This window comes from Chionomys nivalis, chromosome 26, assembly GCF_950005125.1.
Source record: "Chionomys nivalis chromosome 26, mChiNiv1.1, whole genome shotgun sequence".
NCBI lineage: Eukaryota > Metazoa > Chordata > Mammalia > Rodentia > Cricetidae > Chionomys > Chionomys nivalis.
This window is the reverse complement of record NC_080111.1, coordinates 15648337-15668671: the sequence shown is the minus strand read 5'-3', so window position 1 is coordinate 15668671 and position 20335 is coordinate 15648337. Positions and strand designations below refer to the sequence as shown.

The 20335-nt window shown below is 42.2% G+C and overlaps 1 protein-coding gene and 2 pseudogenes across 1 annotated transcript in view; 1 reads left to right on the top strand and 2 right to left on the bottom strand.

Moving 5' to 3' along the window:
• The window catches only part of LOC130866966 (zinc finger protein 431-like), a 38760-nt gene that overhangs the window by 15599 nt on the left and 2826 nt on the right, over window positions 1–20335 (bottom strand). The gene's annotated exons all lie outside the window — the stretch shown is intronic.
• LOC130866760 (protein L-Myc-like) lies at window positions 1689–2875 on the bottom strand (annotated as a pseudogene).
• LOC130866759 (zinc finger protein 431-like) lies at window positions 3600–18785 on the top strand (annotated as a pseudogene).

Below are 20335 nucleotides of genomic sequence, written 5' to 3'. Positions count from 1 at the left end.
AGCAGCAGCTTATAGAAAACAAGCTGTTCAGATGAGTCTTCAGTAGCCTGCTTCCCACTTACCCTTCCAGCAGAGTCCCAGGAGCCCCTTGGTGCCTGAAAGTCCTGTCCCAGCAGGCAGAACGGCTACTTCCAAAGCTTTCTCTGAGGCCAGGAAGCAATGCCAAGCCATCGTGATGGGCAGATCTGGAAGTGGCAGCTGGTCTTTGAGAGGCACAGGTAGTATTTACCATCTGTCCGCCCCCCACACTGTTCCCCTAATTCCAAACGCAGGGCTAGCAGGAAGGAATTGGCCTTTCTGGGCAGAGTTCCGAAAAGGTTGACTCTTCGTTCAGGCAAAGTTTAGGATCTCCTGAGGACGCCCACATGACCACCGCTAGCTTGGGTCACTTTCCCTATTGAGGGCTGAACCTAGATTCCACCTGGTGCTGCAGAACACAGCCGGAGCAAAACCTGTTGGGGTTGGCTGAGCTCTGCTCCTAGGGCACCTTGACAACCCACATGTACCTTCTGGGGCACCCAATGAATCTCAGCAGCTCCCCCCAGAGTATCTATCAGGCCCAGATTCGGGGAGAAGGAGGTGACCCAGAGAACAAGGATGGTGACTTCAGAGTCAGCAAACTCCTTGAAGTTGCTTCAGAAGGACAGGTTTACACTGTTCCTGCAGAATTTCGACAAAAATCAAGAACTGACTTGAGAGGCAGGAGGGAAAGAGGAAGTGGTCAGGCACTTCCTCCTGGGTTCTTTGTGTCTGCCTTGAGAGAAGGTTCCAAGCTGGGCGTCAAATGGCACTGCAGAAAACACCCAGGCAAGGAAGATGTTCATGCGCCAGGATGCCAAGGCTTTCCCATGAGTCATTTTCCCACGGCCTGCAGAAATATTTCTGATCTGTGTGAAAGGGTGCTGTGGTGCCAATTGCATAACAGAGGCAGAAACAAACAAACAAACAAAATACCTTGTAAGGATAGGCAGGTCTCTCTCTGAGAAGGCTCAGAGAGCTCTGAGACAAAGACTCTATAGGCCAAGCCCTTTAAATGTTTTCAAAGTCATACCATTGAGAGTGGAGGGAAGGGTGTGGCCTAATGTCTTAATGTATCTTAAAGGTTTCCACTCCTCAGCTACTGTAAAGTGTCTGACAGTGAGGTAATGGTCCATGCTGATCAAGACTGCAAGCTTGTCTTCACCCAGGACAGCTCTCTTGTGTCCTGGAAAACAGGGCCTCAGGGACAGTATCCAGGCCCAGCTGTCCTTGTGTCATCCCCAGAGACACCAATGGGAGCTGCATCCTTTCCTAGCCTAAAGCTCTAACACAGTGAGATTTCACACAGGCTGCAGCCCCTGGCATCGTCCACCACCTGTTGCATAGCATCCATCGGCCTTTCCTCCGAAGCCAGTGAGCTAGGCAGACCCCGAGTCTCCTCAGTCAGCCTCCAGCTGAGAAGCCAAAGGTGCCAGAGAAGACAACACTCCCATGAGTCAGGCAAGAGGGCGAGTTGGGTTTCGAGGTTTCCAAGAATGCAAGCCCTTATTGTGTGTGCACTGGCTGCAATGCATTCTGGGATCGACTGTCCAGCTTGCCCCACTGTAACCAAAATGTGCAAATTACTAAAAGGGAGAGAGAAGATAGAAAATAAATGTGTGCGTGCGTGCATGCATGTGTGTGACAGAGAAGTCAGGCTTTTTGGTGGGTTAGTAGCCACTGAGGTACTTTTCTGCAGCTTCTGCTGCCGACACCAGAGCTGCCTTTTCTGTAGCCATCTTCTTTCCAGCCCCCACCAGCGCTTGCAAGTACTCTAAGGCCTTGCTTAGGATCACGACTTTGGGGGCCTTAGAGCAGCTGGCCAGGGTGGGCACCTGGTCCCTCAGGGCCAGGAACCGTGAACAGAGGTCATTCCTCCTTTTTTGTTCTACGAAGTTATGGTTCTTCCTCTTGGTCATGTCCTCAGTGTCAGAACTGACAGGTTTCAGGTGGCAGGAATAGGGAGTCTCGCTTTCTATAGGTTGGGGGCTCACAATCTCTTCTTCCTCTTCCTCCTCTTTCCCCATGGGAGCTTCTACCTCTGGAGCCTCTGGTTCCTGGGGACCCCTCTCTGGAGCCCCCTCCTGAGAGCAACTTTCTGGAGGAAAGCGGGCAGCATAGTTATGCTGATGTTGGTGGATAGAGATGTGGAAATGTTTCATGCAGGGGTCCAGGGGGTCTGCTCGCACCGTGATTGTGACTGGCTTTCGGATGTCCAGAGATCGCCTCTTCTCCACCTTTAACACGTCGATTTTTTCGCCCTCGGAGTCGCTGGGGCTCTTCGACCTGGAGCAGGCCTGAGTCTTGGGTTCGTCCAGCTGACACGGGGTGGCAGGCGCTGGGTTACTACTGGCTTCCAGGCTGGGAGTGCAGTCCGGGGTGGCGGGCGCTTTGGGCAAGTTCCCCCGGGGCACGCCTGGGGTGAGTCGGTTGCTCACTACTCTCTCCAGCCATTCAGGGCTTTCCGGGCAGAGAAGCCGCTCCACATGCAGTCACGGGGGATGATGGAAGCATAATTCCTGCCCCAAGCTTTTGAATGGCCCTGAGATTCCACCTCGACCCAGGCACCCCCTCCGGGCCAAGGCTCCCCGGGACTAATCCCAGAGGCTGGGTCCCCGACGCCAGGACCCGAGCCTCAGGGTGGCGACGTGGGGGCCACGGCACCAGCTCAAATTTCTTCCAGATGTCCTCGCTGGGCACCATGGAGCGGTAGAACTCCTCCCCCGCAGTCATAGTCGTAGAAATAGTGCTGCTACCAGTCGAAATCCATGTCTGCTCCCTCGCTCCCGCGGCCTGCCACTTGGAGCAGAGCAGCTCCCTGCCAGCTCGGGGAAGCCCAGCAGCACCCCACACACATACACACACACACACACACACACACACACACATGCGCGCCACTGAGCGCGCGGCCCCACACTCACGAGCGCGCCCCCTGCGCGTGCTCCCCCCATGTTGCTCGCACAGGGCAGCCAGGATGTTCCCGGGATTGACGCTGGAGCGCCATCTGCCAATAAATTTATTTTAATCAGGGCTGTTAGAATTTAGGATGCTAGGGCACACTTTGTTCAACTGGATTGTCCAGATATTTAACTCCAAACTACTACAGAGAAGCCACCACTGATTTAAAACCAGACATCAGGCACATCCTCATATAAGAAAAAAACCTCTAGCAAGCTTTTCAAGGAGGCATTACAGGTTCCTAAACAACCTCAAGGCCTGATGTGGCTCAATGTTCCAGTTTTCTTCTTTAGAAAAGCACAGTTCTTCCAGATGGGCAATAGGACACCAGGAGACATATATTTGAAATGCAAAACATTGTTGGGCAGAGGAGTTACCTGATCAATCAAGGGTTTTATTTATTCCCTCAGGCAAGGATCAGGGACATTACTAGGAGATCTAGTAACAGCCTGGGGGCTAATCCTTATGAGTTTCCTGAAGACCTGATGTAGTGATAATAAAACAGAGCTCCTTCTCTAAAACCAGGAATATGCTTTGGAGAGCTGGTAATGATCTGGTGCCAAGGCCTTTGTGGAGGGGTTCCTTTAGGTCCTAAGAACCCAACCCTTTCATCATATGGAGCTATGGTTATCAGTCCCCAGACCAGTGTGCTCTTAGTAAAGTTCTTCAGATAACCTTGTTCCAATTGAGTGGAATTGTCTGACCTCCTCCCAAATTCATATGATATTGTTTATTGACTTCTTAAAATTCTCCCATTTCCCCTCTGGAAGTATCCAAGATGCTATTCTTCTTTTACTCCTTTTATTAAAATTTTTTGAAACAGTGTTTCTCTGTAGGACTTGTCCTACATTACACCTTTAAAATCTTAAATGATTCTACCACCAGTTTCGAAGTTATAAATTTGAGTTATGAAACTGAATATCCATTGCATGTAAAGGAAAAGGAAAAGGATTTGCATGTGGAGAGTGGTTTCTACCTCAGTTCAGAATAGAAGCAACAGATAGGATAGACTTCACCTTAATTTGCCAGTTTTTTCCTTTTCATTTATCTAGTTTTTTATCTCCAGAATTCCTTCGGCTTGCTTTTTCTTTTTTTTTACTTGCTTCTATTTCAATTTTCAGTTCTTGAACTGATCTATTCATTTATGTCAACTGTTTGCTTGTTTGACTTTCTTTAAGGGGTTTATAATTATTCTCCAAGATTTCATTTATCTTTCCCTTGCTTATTTTAAAGAATTCATTCACTTCCTTCATAAGGACATATAACATCTTCATAGTTGATCTAACTTAATTGTACTTTGGCTGTGTTGGAATACTCAGGGTGTGCTGTAGTAGGAGAGTGTGAATATGGTAGTGACATATTGCTCTGTCTGTTGTTGATCATGTTGTGCTCTTGTCAGGTTTCTGGCTTTGAGGTGACCTATAATAGAAGTAGAATTTTTTCCCCATTTTGGGGTCTGGAAGACTTTCAGCAGGCATGACTTTAGTACTGCCTAAGCTTTCGGAGTCACTGAATTGTAGGTGCATGAACTTCTTCCTGCTTGTTATGCTTACTTTACATTTTTAAAATTAATATAACTATTTTATGTATCGGCATGACTATGCACCACATGGGTACCTGGTCCTCAACATGATCAAAGGATCTCATAATTTGTGAACTTGGAATAATGGATAGTTATGATTCCCAAATAAGTACTGGCAATTCTGCCACATCTATTCAAGACCATCAAAAGCTAGGTACTACTCAGTCATCTCTCTCCCAGCCTGGGTTTATTATTTATGCCCAAGATATATATTGCTAATATTTTCATCTGTCCATTTGTAACTGTTTTAAACATAAAGCTCTGTTTGTAAAAAGTTATTGGTATTACAGTTTAAATAGGGCACTTCAGATGTTCGGAAGATAAATAGAGAAGTGGAGTGAATGCATACTTCTTTGTAGGAACTTCAGTAAAAACCTCTGAGTTCTTCTAGTCTTCTTGCTTGATTCACTGATTTTTGCAATGGAGACAGTGCCTTTCTATTTATTTGTTGTTTTTTATTGTTTATTTGATTTTTGAGACAGGGTTTCTCTGTAGCTTTGGAGCCTGTAGTGGAACTAGCTCTCATAGAACAGACTGGCCTCAAACTCAGAGAGACCCACCTGCCTCTGCCTCCTGATTGCTGGGATTAAAGGTATGCATCACCACTTCTTGGATGATAAGGTCTTACTATGTACTTCCACCTGTCCTGGACCTGATTGCATAGACATGTCTGGCATTTAACTCAGAGAAAAATATACCTGCCTCTGCTTTTGAAGGTCTGATCTTAAAGGCATGAGTCAATACACCCAGTTTGTCCAACTTATTTTTCTATTTGTAGTTAGTTAATCTTCATAAAAATTTCTCATTTGTACTATGAACTGTTGATCTGTTTCCTTGTTTCTCTCTGCTAATAGATATTTTCTCTTGTAAGGTGATATCTCATTCAAAGAGTACAGAAATGACAGAGAAGACTCTCCTATTCAATTTCCTTGTAAAATGACTATGTCTTGGACTATGATTAGGGAACAGCAGAATTATATGACTATACTATCAAAGAAGTATACATTTGCAATGTTGTCACTATCATGTCACTATCATATATGGCATATTTTAGAAGGCAGTGACCTATGATGATGTGCATATCAACTTCACCGAGGAAGAGTGGAATTTGCTGGATCCTTCCCAGAAGAATCTCTACAAAGATGTGATGCTGGAGACCTACAGGAACCTCATTACTATAGGTAAAAATGAATTTCCTTCATGTTTCAAAATAAAGGGACAACTTTTCCTTGGTTAATGATATTCTTCAATAACTTGATTTAGAGAGGAGAAGAAGAATGAGGTGAATAAAGCAGGCATGGTTCTAAAGTTTACTTAAAATAGCTACTTAAATGTTGCACAGTATTCAATATTATAACATACATTTTCTGGTACTATATTTTAGGATACATTTGGGAGGAACATAATAGTAAAGAACATTGTCAACGTTCTAGAAGACATGAAAGGTAATTTTCTTGTGCATGCTGAAAATAATGATCCTCTGATGAAATGATAATGCGTCCAAGAAGATTAAAAGCAACAGTGTGAATAAGCACAGCTTTAAGTGCATTTATGATTATTAACTTCTGAAAAATCCTTATAAAATTTCATGTAGGTGAATTGCATTTTCAAGGCATTCTTTTAATTAAAAAGACAAGTGAGAAATGGCTAAACAGACATCACCATTTGAATCACAGAACCATGAAAGCTATGCTGTAGATCTGCCAATCAATTTATTTCTTGCGACTCATAATACAAAATGTGTACACATTGAAGTGATGATAAGTATATCTGCAAGACTTTTTACTAAACTGAGAGCACATCGTAAACCTTGTATTACTCATATACTTCTTATTACTATATTAAGATTGGTGACAGAAGCAGTTAGAGTTAAGTGGCAGTTATTGTGAAGAAACTTTAATACCTCTATCACACATCAACGAGAAATAGAAAGTCACACCGTGATAATTCAGTGTGGAAATTTTTTGTTTGTGATTCTTTCTTTACTGGGTATACCACATATTACTCTCGATACAAGCCTATGAGCATAGGAATATGGGAAAATGCTGCATACCTCTCTCTAAAAACAATTAGAAGATAAGCATTAGTCCCCATGTTGAGTTAGTCCCCTTGCTGAAATTGATTCAACTATATTAATAATTGATTTTTACATATCACTGTTAATACATAAACAAACTCAGAGTGCAGAGAAGCCACATGAGTTCTAGAATTGTGCAAATACTTCTGATTGTCCTAGTTCAGTTAGCAAATGTAGTATGATTCATAGTATAGGACAGTTTATGAATGTAATAAAGTTGTTCTGAGGTTATCCAATTCTCTTCAAATATAAGAAATATGTCAAATAGAAAAATGTTTCTGTAAAGGTGAAAAGGTAAACCACATAATAAAGGAATTTACCATGACAGGTGTCTTCAAAAATGCAAAACAACCCTTAATTAAAGAAGAAAGCATGAGTTCAAACACAGTTATAAAACCTTAATATCTGATTTCTTTTTACAATTGGACTCAATTACAAAAGTAATACATGGAGATATGTAGGTTCAATTCAGTATTGAATGTGGTAAGGCTTTTATATGTTCCAATTATGCTTGCAGGATTGAAAGAAACATTTCTGGAAAGAAAGTTTCAGTGCATCTTCAATGTGTTAAAGCCTTGGCATATGACAGTCATCTTCAGAGGAATAAAAAAACACATGATAGTAAGAAACCCTATGAATCTAATCAGTGTCATAAAGCCTTTGCTCATCACAATTCTCTTCAAATGCACAAAAGGACACATACTGAAGAGAAACCTTGTGAATGTAATCAGTGTTGTAAAGCCTTTGCACAGCCCTTTAATGTTCGATTGCATAAAATAACACACACTGCAGAGAAAGCCTATGCATGTAATCAGTGTGGTAAGGCCTTTGGAGGGCCCCATACCCTTCAATTGCATAAAAGAACAAATACTGGAGAGAAACCATATGAATGTAATCAGTGTGGTAAGGCCTTTGGAGGGCCCCATATCCTTCAATTGCATAAAAGAACAAATACTGGAGAGAATCCCTATGAATGTAATCACTGTGGTAAGGCCTTTGCTGAAAACAGTACTCTTCAAAAGCATAAAAGAACACATACTGGAGAGAAACCGTATGCATGTAGTCAGTGTGGTAAGGCCTTTGCTCAACACAGGCATCTTCAAAAGCATAAAAGAACACGTACTGGAGAAAAACCCTATGAATGTAATCAGTGTGGTAAGGCCTTTGCTTACCACAGTGCTCTTCAAAGGCATAAAAGATCACATACTGGAGAGAAACCCTATGCATGTAGTCATTGTGGTAAGGCCTTTGCTGAAAACAGTACTCTTCAAAAGCATAAAAGAATACATACTGGAGAAAAACCGTATGAGTGTAATCAGTGTGGTAAGTCCTTTGCAGAACACAGCAATCTTAAATCGCATAAAAGAACACACACTGGAGAGAAACCCTATGAATGTAATCTGTGTGGTAAGTCATTTGCTCAACACATTAATCTTCGAAGCCATAAAAGATCCCATACTGGAGAGAAACCCTATGAATGTAATCAGTGTAGTAAGGCCTTTGCATGTCACAGTCATCTGCAATTGCATAAAAGATCACATACTGGAGAGAAACCCTATGAATGTAATCAGTGTGGTAAGGCCTTTGCTGAAAACAGTACTCTTCAAAAGCATAAAAGAACACATACTGGAGAGAAACCCCATGAATGTCATCAGTGTGGTAAGGCCTTTGCACGTCACAGTCATCTGCAATTGCATAAAAGGACACATACTGGAGAGAAACCCTATGAATGTAATCATTGTGGTAAGGCCTTTGCACATCACAGCAATCTTCAAAGGCATAAAAGAACACACACTGGAGAGAAACCCCATGAATGTCATCAGTGTGGTAAGGCCTTTGCACGTCACAGTCATCTGCAATTGCATAAAAGGACACATACTGGAGAGAAACCCTATGAATGTAATCAGTGTGGTAAGGCCTTTGCACATCATAGTCAACTTCAAAGGCATAAAATGACACATACTGGAGAGAAACCCTATGAATGTAATCAGTGTGGTAAGGCCTTTGCTTACCACAGTGCTCTTCAAAGGCATAAAAGATCACATACTGGAGAGAAACCCTATGCATGTAGTCAGTGTGGTAAGGCCTTTGCTGAAAACAGTATTCTCCAAAAGCATAAAAGAACACATACTGGAGAGAAACCGTATGAGTGTAATCAGTGTGGTAAGTCCTTTGCAGAACACAGCAATCTTAAATTGCATAAAAGAACACACACTGGAGAGAAACCCTATGAATGTAATCAGTGTGGTAAGGCCTTTGCACATCATAGTCAACTTCAAAGGCATAAAAGGACACATACTGGAGAGAAACCCTATGAATGTCATCAGTGTGGTAAGGCCTTTGCATGTCACAGTCATCTGCAATTGCATAAAAGAACACATACTGGAGAGAAACCCTATGAATGTAATCAGTGTGGTAAGGCCTTTGCACGTCACAGTCATCTGCAATTGCATAAAAGAACACATACTGGAGAGAAACCCTATGAATGTAATCAGTGTGGTAAGGCCTTTGTTCAACACAGTGTTCTTCAAAGGCATCAAAGAACACACACGGTTGCGAAACAGTATGCGTGAAATGAGTTTGGAAAAGTCTTTTCATGTCTTATTCATCTTCAAATGCAGAAGAGAACACAGATCGGAGAGAAACTTGTGAATGGAATTTGTTTGGCAAATCCTTTGTCATAATAATCTCCAAATATACGAAACAAACCATCCTGGTGAGAAACTAAACTTAAGGAGTGTAGTCTTCAAAAACATGAGAATAATCATACTGTAGTGAAAAAATAAACTTAGTGTGGTATATGGTTTGCAGTTGTTATAGGAGTAAAACTCTTTGCGTGTAATCAATATGATAGTTTTTAGGTACCTGAAGCCATTACACTTACAGTCTATTAACCAAAAGTGTTTATTCTGTAAAAAAATGATAGTGTCAACAATCTGTTCAAGCATTATGATACTAGCTTTTATTTTATTTGCACCAGGAAACTGATGGACAAAACCTAATCTGTGATTTTTATGAAGTCTTATGGGAAGGAGACAGAGCCATATTAAGAATCACAACCTGGTACTGAAATGAGATACAAAGGAAAACACTTTGACCCTAACTCCAGAACTAGTGAAAGGTACAACATCACCCTGAAAATGCAGTCAATATTCAAAAACAGACAGTGAAAGAATTCTGCTTTGGTTCTCAAACCAGTACCAAAGAAATACAATCTACCCTTGTCTCTCTGAGTTCAAAACCAACCAATCCCGGAGCACAAAATCCAGCCCATCTCTGAGCTTGTTCAACCAAGGCATTTAAATCTGACCAATTCCCACCTTCTAAATCTCCTTAGAAGTGCTCTGGCTCCAAGAAGCCCTATATGAGTCATCTGCTCCTTCGGTTGGTAGCTGCCCCTTTCCAGCCTTGCAGAGGAAGTCACACTCTGGATTCTTCCCTCCCAAATAAATCTCTTGGAGTTGAATTGAGATACAGTTGACACCATTGTTTGGAAACTCACTTAACCCAGAAGAGCAGAGCAGCAATGGACACCTCTTATGGAAGACTCCCTTAGGAGAGTGGAGCAGATCTACAACAGACATTTCTGCTGGGAAGCTTTCATAGAAGAATGGAGCAGAGCCCAGCTGTAATGAATGTCTCTCCGAGAGGAAGAGAATTGCTACATCTAGTGGGGCAAACTTCTTTTCATAGATGTTGGTACTGCCAAATTTTTGGTAGTCAGCGTGTCCTTCCTTCCAGAGTTTTAAGACTTGCAAGATGAATTTGAACAATAATGTAACCCTTTTAGATTTTATACTTCTCTTCAACTGCATGGAATATGTAATTCAGGTGCAAATATTTATGGATGTGTACTACCTCCTTTTTGCTTGTGATATGATGTCTATTTCATAATATAAAAGCATTTTTATTCAGGCCATGGTTCTATTAGATAACAGCATCATCATGAAAGAACCATGACAAAAAGTGTCAGCATGGCACTAAAACTGGAACTTAAGAACTCCCAGCTGTAATCTTCCACATGAAGTAGAGTGTTGGAACTGCAACTGGTGTATGGATGTAAATTCTCATAGCCTAAATCTTCCCACATGATACCAGCAACTTACAAGTATTAATTTCTCTTACTTCAAGTTTAAAATTGCTTTCTCTTTACATGAACCAGTTATTCATGAAGAAAAACTCTGGATGCTGGAGAGATGGCTCAGCGGTTAAGAGCATTGCCTGCTTTTCCAATGGTCCTGAGTTCAATTCCCAGCAACCACATGGTGGCTCACAACCATCTGTAATAAGGTCTGGTGCCCTCTTCTGGCCTGCACGTATAAACACAGAATATTGAATACATAACAAATAAATAAATATTTTAAAAAACAACAACAAAAAAAGAAAAACTCTGTAAGTGAGCTGTAAGATGCCTGGACTTCTATTTTACATTAATAGATGCTTACAGGAGAAAAATTTTCGTGAGTGAAAAATTGTTCAAAAATTTGCTTTTATTGTAATGGTGTGATGTGTGTGTGTGTGTGGGGGATGTAATTGTGCATTCCGTATCCTGGAAAAGTTAAACACTTTAGAATTTGTAGTAGAAATTACAGAAAGCTGTTAAAAATCTGACCTGAGTCCTTGGAATGAAGATTTCTTAGTCACCTAGCCATGACTCTAGTGCTATAAATATTTTAATGTCTATTTATATCTCATTGAATTTTGGAAATAGGAACAAACTCATAAAGCAGTAAGCCCTATTCATGAAAACAAATTTTAGTGACTTTAGCCATTAAAGTTGTCTTCAGCTTCAAAAAAAAGTATTTTTTATCATAGCTTTGAAGGAAGTAAATTATGTAACACATTCACTCAAGACTGATGCTGGAAATCATTGCATTGGTTTCTATTTCAAAACATTTGAGGTAGGTACTAAAGTGTTGTATATTGTGGCAACTCCATTTACTAAAATTTATTTTGTAGACATTTTATTCCTTCTATGACTTTTGTTTAGCTTCTATTGTGCCTTTATCTAGTAATAGGTATTTTTGTGATGTAATATATAGAATGTCCTTCCCATCATTGAAGTGTCCCATTGGTTATTAAAATATTAGAACATGTCTGATCAAACTTTTCAAGTAAGGGTGTCAGTGGAAGGGTGACTAGAAGACAGTGTCTAATCCCTTCTGACTGGAAGTACACAGAGTTGTGGGTGCTGGGTATCAATGTTAGCCCCTGTGGATGAGTTACCAATTTTCTTAAGTGGTGAGTCTCATGAACATGTCATTAGTAACAGTGTGGTATAAATGGCTGATCTAAATCCATCTTTATCACAGCCTTGATGACCCAGGAGAAATAAAAGTGTGATAGCATGGGAAACTAACTTAGTCTTGCTTCTTAAAGAATTTCTGAGCCCAAGTCTCCCCAAAATGAGAGAAAAGTATAAAAAGTAATCAGGATGTAAACTGATAGTCTTTAAAAGGTGATTAACTATTTAATCAAAGCAATTGGCCATAATTGGAGCCTTGTGTAGTAATAAGAGCAGCGGCCTACGTTCCTGGCACCTGGCCGCCCGCACGGCTAGCTTTATACGAAATAATTACACGGAAACTGTATTCTTTTAAACACTGCCTATCCCATTAGTTTTAGCCTCTTATTGGCTAGCTCTTACATATTGAACTAACCCATTTCTAATATTTTGTGTAGCACCACGAGCTGGCTTACCAGGAAAGATCTTAACCTGTGTCTGTCTGGAGTGAGAGAATCATGACGACTCACTGACTAGGCTTCTTTCTCCCAGCATTCTGTTCTGTTTACACCACCCACCTAAGGGTTGGCCTATCAAATGGGCCTAGGCAGTTTCTTTATTTAATTAACCAATGAAAGCAACAGATTAATATAAGACCCACCTCCATCAGCCTTGAAGCTCACATACCAGGTGTAACACTGCTTGAGTTCATTCCTCTTGTAAAGAGAAAATAATAACTTGCAGGCATGAAGGCTGACTTGTAGAAATGGTACCATATTCTGTTTCCCAGGTGCTTAAAAAACATTCAGTTAGGAGCTCTAAGTAGTGATGACTCAAGATAACATCCAGGTTGTGAGGGCTTTCAGGGACATAAAACTGAAGTCACTATAAGGTTAAGGTGATCAGGCATCCACAAAGAGCTGTGGAATTTGAGTGAACTGATAGGAATGGAGGTTTGTGAAAGCCCAAGGATTAAATGCCAGAGAGCAGTGTTTAAGGTGCACCTGAGGACGAGCTGGCATGAACTGTTCTCCTCCTCCACTCAGCTGTGCTGGGTCTTCCCCCTCTGTGGCTGGCCTGGAACTCACTGTATAGACTTGCATTTCTACAAGATCAGGGAGATTTGTCCACCTTGTTCCCAGTGTACCTGAAATATAGGAGGGTTCATAACAGACAACTAATTTGTAATTTTTTTTTAGATTTTCATGACAGATTATTTTTTAGCCTTGACATTTCTGAAACTAGTTATCTAGACCAGGATTGCCTTGGGTTTACAGAGATCCACCTGTCTGTGCCTCCCAAGTGTTACGATCAAAGGCATACACCACCACCATGCAGTGTAGGTTTGTTCTTTTAGTTGACTTATAAATACAAACTGCTAAGCCTGCTGGTTATGGTATCCAGGAAGCAGGATGTGTCCTCACTTCAGTAACAGAAGAAGGCTCCCATCAAATGCTGCCCTCTTACCACAAAGTCCCTTGATTTTCAAGTCTGAGCAATATTGCTTTTCTTTATCTTTGAGTGTGCTATAATTCATCAAGGGACTAGGGCAGTGTGCTGTCCTTTTGCTACAGATGGTGAAATGCAGGCACACAGAGATAAGTGATTTCGATATACTTAAGTATAACCAATCATCTTAGCCATTCCAAAATTCAAATGATTCACTAAATAAAGTTGAGGTCAGCTATGCAGGGCATAATAGGATAGGCATATAACCATGATACTTAGAAAGTTGGAGGGAAATCATAATTTCAAAGTCATCCGAGGTGGGAATGGTCAATGGGGTATGTATGTTTGGAGACCATTGGGGCATGGAGATACTGTGATTGGTGGAGGACAGTGGTCCATAGTCTTCTCTGAAGCTGTACAACTTCAAGGGCATGGCAAGTGTTGGCTTAGGTAATCACTCTTCCAAGTTTCCTATTCTTACTAATGTTTTCTGTCAAAGGCAGTCTAGATAACATAAAGCTCAAACTCATGTTGCTCAATAAAGATAAGAATTCTACTGTAAGTGGTTGATTTAGCCACATGCATGGATGATCTCCTTATTTGTGTATTCAAAACAGCCTGTTCAGCCTCGAAACTATAACACACAGCCAACAGAAATGGTCCCAGCAGACTTTACTCACTATTCACTCACACTTAACAAGCAAGAAATTGAAAGAATTTGGAAAGGCTTACAGATAGGACAAGAAAGGGGGTAAAGTAATGGAATATATTTTACATAAAATGTATAAGAATAATTTTTTTAATAAAAATGTGGCTTGAGATAGCTTAGCAATTATGAGCAATGGGTGTTTTTTGAAGAAGACAGGTTGTAATTGTATAACTTTAGCTACTTTGTTAAAAATCCGGTGTCCATTCTCTTTGGATGGATGCCTTGCTGAGCCTTGATATTAGTAGGGAGGGCCTTGGACCTTCTACAAAGCAATGTGCCCACTCTCTCTATGGAATGAATATGGGATTGGGTGGGAGGCTAACTGGAGAAAATGAGAGGAGGGGAGGGAGTGGAAATTTGGATTGATATGTATAATGGATAAAGATAGTTTGTTTTCTTTTAAAAAATAAAAGTAAAGAAATCATTATTCAAATAAATTAGAGTGTGATTCTAATTAGTATTATTAATAAAATCCCAGAGTCAGATTTTGGGGTAAACATCACAGAACAGATAAGCAACAGAGCAGCCACATTCACTTCTTACCTCCCCAAATCCAAACCAAATGGGGGGATTAGATTCTTTTTTCAACTCCCAATTGCTGGGATTAAAGTCATGATCCACTTCCTGCCAGATCCTATGGTCCACTAGTTGTTAGCTCTGCCCTCTAATATCCAGGCAAGATTTATTTGTCTGAACAAGAACAAAATATCATATTAAAAATTGGTAAGTGTAGCGAGCTGCATGGAGCCACACCTGATGGCAATACAGAGAGCTGTGTGGAGTCACACCTGATGGTGTTGATCCCGCCCTCTGTGATCCTGAAAGCGAGTGCTCTCTGTGATAATCAACTCCTATGGCTAAAGCCTGACTTATGCTATTATCACGCAATGACTGTCAGCTGCTTGCATATGCGTGGACCTATGGGCGGTGCCCACCTGTCAATCTGAGGTTGGCGGCCCAGGCCTGCTTAAGGGCTGGGAGAGGTTTGCCCGGGGAGAGAGGGAGAGAAAGAGAAGGGAAAAGATTGTTATGAATAAAGTCCTGAAATAAACTGCTTAGCAAGAAAAGCTCTGGTGTTGCACGTCTTCCTTGCTGGAGGAGGGGGCCGTGACAAGTGGTGGCCCATATGGGGAAGCTCCAAACCTCTCTCCGTGGAGCCCAGAACTTGCTGCAGTCAGGGGGTGCACCGCTATCCTCAGGTAAGAGGACCGCGAAAAGCGGGTTTTCTGCTCTCACCGGTAGAAATAGGGAGAGCAGGATAAAAGTAGAGCCGTGACAAGAAGCGGAACGGGTTAAAAGTGAAAGGGTACAAATCTAACATTTGTTCAAGATGGGCGCTTCATCTTCACATCCAATTTTTTTTTAAAGATTTATTTATTATGTATACAACATTCTGCTTTCATGTATACCCACACACCAGAAGAGGGCACCAGATCTCATTACAGATGGTTGTGAGCCATCATGTGGTTGCTGGGAACTGAACTCACAACCTCTGGAAGAGCAGTCAGTGCTCTTAACCATTGAGCCGTCTCTCCAGCCCCCACATCCAATTTTTTTTTTTAGCTCTTAAAGGTGTCAAAACAGTTTGCAGGGGCTGGAGAGATGGCTCAGAGGTTAAGAGCACTGCCTGCTCTTCCAGAGGCCCTGAGTTCAATTCCCAGCAACCACATGGTGGTTCACAACCATCTATAATGAGATCTGGTGCCCTCTTCTGGTCTGGTGGCATACATGCAGACAGAACACTGTATACATAATAAATAAATGAATCTACAAAAAAAAAACAGTTTGGAGGCTAGTGTGGCATTGTTTGAAAGATCAAAGGTATATTGAAGCAATAGAGAATAGCCAGGCTGCCTTAGAGCTTCAACAGGAGGAGAGATCTGAGAGAGCAGCCTCTAAAAAGGTTATGTTTGATGCTGGGTCAGGTAAAGGAATGAGGAAAAAGGACCCAGGAAAAGGAAAAACAGGTTTACATACTAATCTGTCAGAACTGGAGGAGTCGGATATTTCCACTCACTCAGAGCCTGAGGAGGAGGAGGAGGAAGAGGAGGGCTTTTATGTAGTCCCCCTAGAATCTATCCGTAAAATCAAGAGGAAAGAAAGGGAGGAACAGAAGAAAAAACAACTTGAAAGTACAAGAAGGAGTGTAACTCCTTCAGCCCCCTCAGTATCCTGAGGTCATGGGAGCAGAAGGAGGGACTTCTTTCAGCCCTGGAGTATGGAGGGAAGTCAGGGCGGAAATGATGGCTGCTCCCAAGAAAATGAATGCTTTCCCAGTGTTTCAAGATCAGCAAGGCAACAGATACCATGAGCCCTTAGATTTCAAAGTTATTAAAACATTGGCAGAGTCTGTCCGGAGACGTTTCAGCCTCCTTTACGGTGGCTCAGGTGGAGGCTTTGCATAGGTATGCTATGACTCCAGCTGATTGGATGAATCTTGCAAAGGCTTGCTTATCCCCTGGTCAATATTTGGATTGGAAAGCTACTTTAATTGAATTTGCCAATGGCCAGACTGTGATAAATTTGGCAGCTGGAGGAGCTCAAGCAGAATGGGATACGGATATGCTACTCGGACAAGGTAGATTTGCCAATCAACAAAATGGATATCCACCTCAGGTGTATGAGCAAATTAACAATCTTGCTACTCGAGCCTGGAAGTCTTTACCCAATAGAGGGGAAGTAAGAGGTAATTTGACAAAGATTATCCAAGGACCTACAGAGCCTTTTTCTGATTTTGTGGCTAGACTGGTGGAAGCTGCAGGAAAGATATTTGGTGATCCTGACACTCCTATGCCATTAGTCAAGCAGTTAGCATATGAACAATGTACTAAAGAATGCAGGGCAGCTATCACTCCTTATAAGAACAGAGGGTTGGAATATTGGATGAGAGCTTGTAGAGAGCTAGGAGGTCCGTTAACCAATTCTGGGCTAGCTGCTGCTGTACTCCGGCTAAGTAAGAACCGGGGCACTAGGGAACTTGCTTTCGTTGTGGCAAGGCAGGCCATATAAGGCGTAACTGCCCTCAAGGAAGAAGCACTCAGCAGGGACATGCCCAGGAAGCTGGAAATGGTCAATGCCCAATTCCAGGACTATGCCCCAGATGTAGAAAAGGAAGGCATTGGGCGATTGGGCGTAGGTCAGTAAAAGATATTAATGGACAACCCTTAGTAAATGTTACTATGCCAAAAAATGGACAGCGGGGCCCCCGGCCTCAGGGCCCCCAAATATATGGGGCAATGGAAGATCAGAGCAGAAAAGGGAGTCACGAGCAGTGGCCAACCTTCAGACACCCCAAGGACCGCGAAGAGCCACTGCAGGTTCAGCAGGGTTGGACCTCCGTGCCACCACCAGACTCGTATTAACACCTCAAATGGGGGTCCAAACTGTAGATTCTGACTTTCAGGGCCCCCTTCAGCCTGGCACGGTGGGTCTATTGATAGGGAGATCATCTACCACCTTAAGAGGCTTACGAGTCCACCCAGGGATAATTGATCCAGACTATACAGGCATTGTTAAAATCATGGTTGAGTCACCTAAAAGGCATTACCGCAATTTCTCCAGGTGATAGGATAGCTCAACTTGTTATTTTGCCTAGTCTACGTGACAAACATCCAGCTAAAAACATTGAAAGAGGAGATAAAGGGTTTGGTTCATCAGGTACAGACTTAACATTTTTATCCTTGGATCTGGACCAAAGGCCTATTTTACAACTAACTGTTAATGGAGTCAAGATCACAGGCCTTTTGGATACAGGGGCGGATAAAAGTATCATAGCTAGTAAAGATTGGCCACGAGGATGGCCTATACAGACCTCATCACACACCTTACAAGGATTAGGATATGCAGGTGCTCCTAATGTTAGTGCAAATTTGTTAAATTGGCAAGATACAGAGGGTCATTCCGGAGTAATTCAACCTTACGTTCTTGAACTTCCAGTATCATTATGGGGAAGAGATCTCATGAAATCTATGGGTTTTAAATTAAGTAACGAATATTCAGAAAAAGACTCAAACCATTATGAAAAATATGGGCTGCCATCTGAATTTTGGACAAGAACGGAAAGATCCGATAGTGGCAGAACTAAGAAAACCCAGACAAGGGATGGGTTTTTCTTAGGGGCCGCTGGGGAAGGAATTCCCATTACTTGGAAAACAGAGGAGCCAGTGTGGGTTCCTCAGTGGCCTCTTTCCTCTGAGAAGCTCATAGCTGCCAATGATTAAATAATGGAACAGTTGACTCTAGGCCATATTAAACCATCCATTTCCCCCTGGAACACACCTATCTTTGTAATCAGGAAAAAATCGGGAAGTGGCGCCTATTACATGATTTGCAAGCTGTTTAACAATCAAATGCAAGTCATGGGACTGGTGCAACGCGGGCTGCCATTACTATCCTCTTTGCCTGCCTCCTGGCTTATTATTGTGATACTTCAAAAACAAAAAGGGGGAATAGGCCATGAGCAAACCCCTAAGAATAGCCAATCAGTCTGCCGCAGACAGGCATTCGTGTCTGTCCAGTCCTTCAAAAGGAATGGTGACCTGGAAGGATGCTTTAACAGGTATGGGCATGAGGTGCTGTTTGTGTTTTTCCATAGGATCATTTGGACCCTTTTTGGGTGCCAGAACACCTGGTGAGGAAGGTGCAAGTGCAGACGGAGGCAGAAAAGGATCCTGTGCCTGTTCCTCACCTGCTCAACGAAGAAAGTGATGGCGAAGCTGCGGTGGGGGATTCTGTCAGCCTTTCCCAAGCTGATGCCAGTTCGCCGTGACCTGGATCATCATAGCCATGAATCATCTGAAGGAGTGGGTGGGAGTAGGAGCTCTAGCAGGCTTAATGGTGCTTGCCTCCCTGGTATGCCTGTGGTGCGTCTGTCACATAAGGGTTTCACAGCATTGCAATGCAGTTATGATCATTCAGGCCTTCACGGCCATTGAAGCAGGACAGTCTCCCCAAGTTTGGCTATCTACCTTAAAAGAGATAGAAGCGAGCACAGGATGCGAGGCTTGCGCACTGCACTTGAGGTAAGCATACATCAACCTCAAGAAGAGCAAGTCTGATTGCATGTGGGTTGGTGTCTAACTCCCACCTCTGTAAAAGGACACCGGACAGGTCTAGTGTTCGCTGAGTGGATGACACCTGGACGGACACTAGCACATGTTCCATTTTTAACAGAGATCAGACCTCTACTTTTGCCTGTAGCTTTACAAAACAAAAAGGGGGAACTGTAGCGAGCTGCATGAAGCCACACCTGATGGCAATGTAGAGAGCTGTGTGGAGTCACACCTGATGGTGCTGGCTCCCGCCCTCCGCGATCCCGAAAGCGAGTGCTCTCTGTGATAATCAACTCCTATGGCTAAAGCCTGACTTATGCTATTATCACGCAATGATTGTCAGCTGCTTGCATATGCATGGACCTATGGGCAATGCCCACCTGGCAATCTGGGGTTGGCGGCCCAGGCCTACTTAAGGGCTGGGAGAGGTTTGCCCGGAGAGAGAGGGAGAGAAAGAGAAGGGAAAAGATTGCTGTGAATAAAGTCCTGAAATAAACTGCTTAGCAAGAAGAGCTCTGGTGTTGCGCGTCTTCCTTGCTGGACGAAGGGGCCGTGACATCCTGTGGTATGTTCTCACACATTTAACATACAAATACTAAGCAAAAATATAAAAATTATAAAAAGGGACTTGGTTTATAATGTAAAACAATATATTTATATAGACTATATCAGAATGTACGATATATAAATATGTAAAATTATAGTTTATATTATACATAATATATAGCTATAAATTTATATATAATGTATTATATTAAAAACACATACACAAAATCCCATCAAAATTCTTCACAGATCTGGAGAAGACAATAATCAACTTTATATGGAAAAACAAAAAACCCAGAATAGCCAAAACAATCTTATACAATAAAGGAACTTCTGGAGGCATTACCATCCCTGACTTCAAACTCTATTACAGAGCTACAGTATTGAAAACAGCTTGGTATTGGCATAAAAACAGAGAAGTCGACCAAAGGAATCTAACAGAAGACCCGGACTTTAACCCACAAACCTATGAACACCTGATTTTCGATAAAGGAGCTAAAAGTATACAATGGAAAAAAGAGAGCATCTTCAACAAATTGTGCTGGCAAAACTGGATGTCAATCTGTAGAAGAATGAAAATAGATCCATATCTATCACCATGCTCAAAACTCAAGTCCAAATGGATTAAAGACTTCAATATCAGTCCGAACACACTGAACCTGATAGAAGAGAAAGTGGGAAGTACTCTACAACACATGGGCACAGGAGACCACTTCCTACG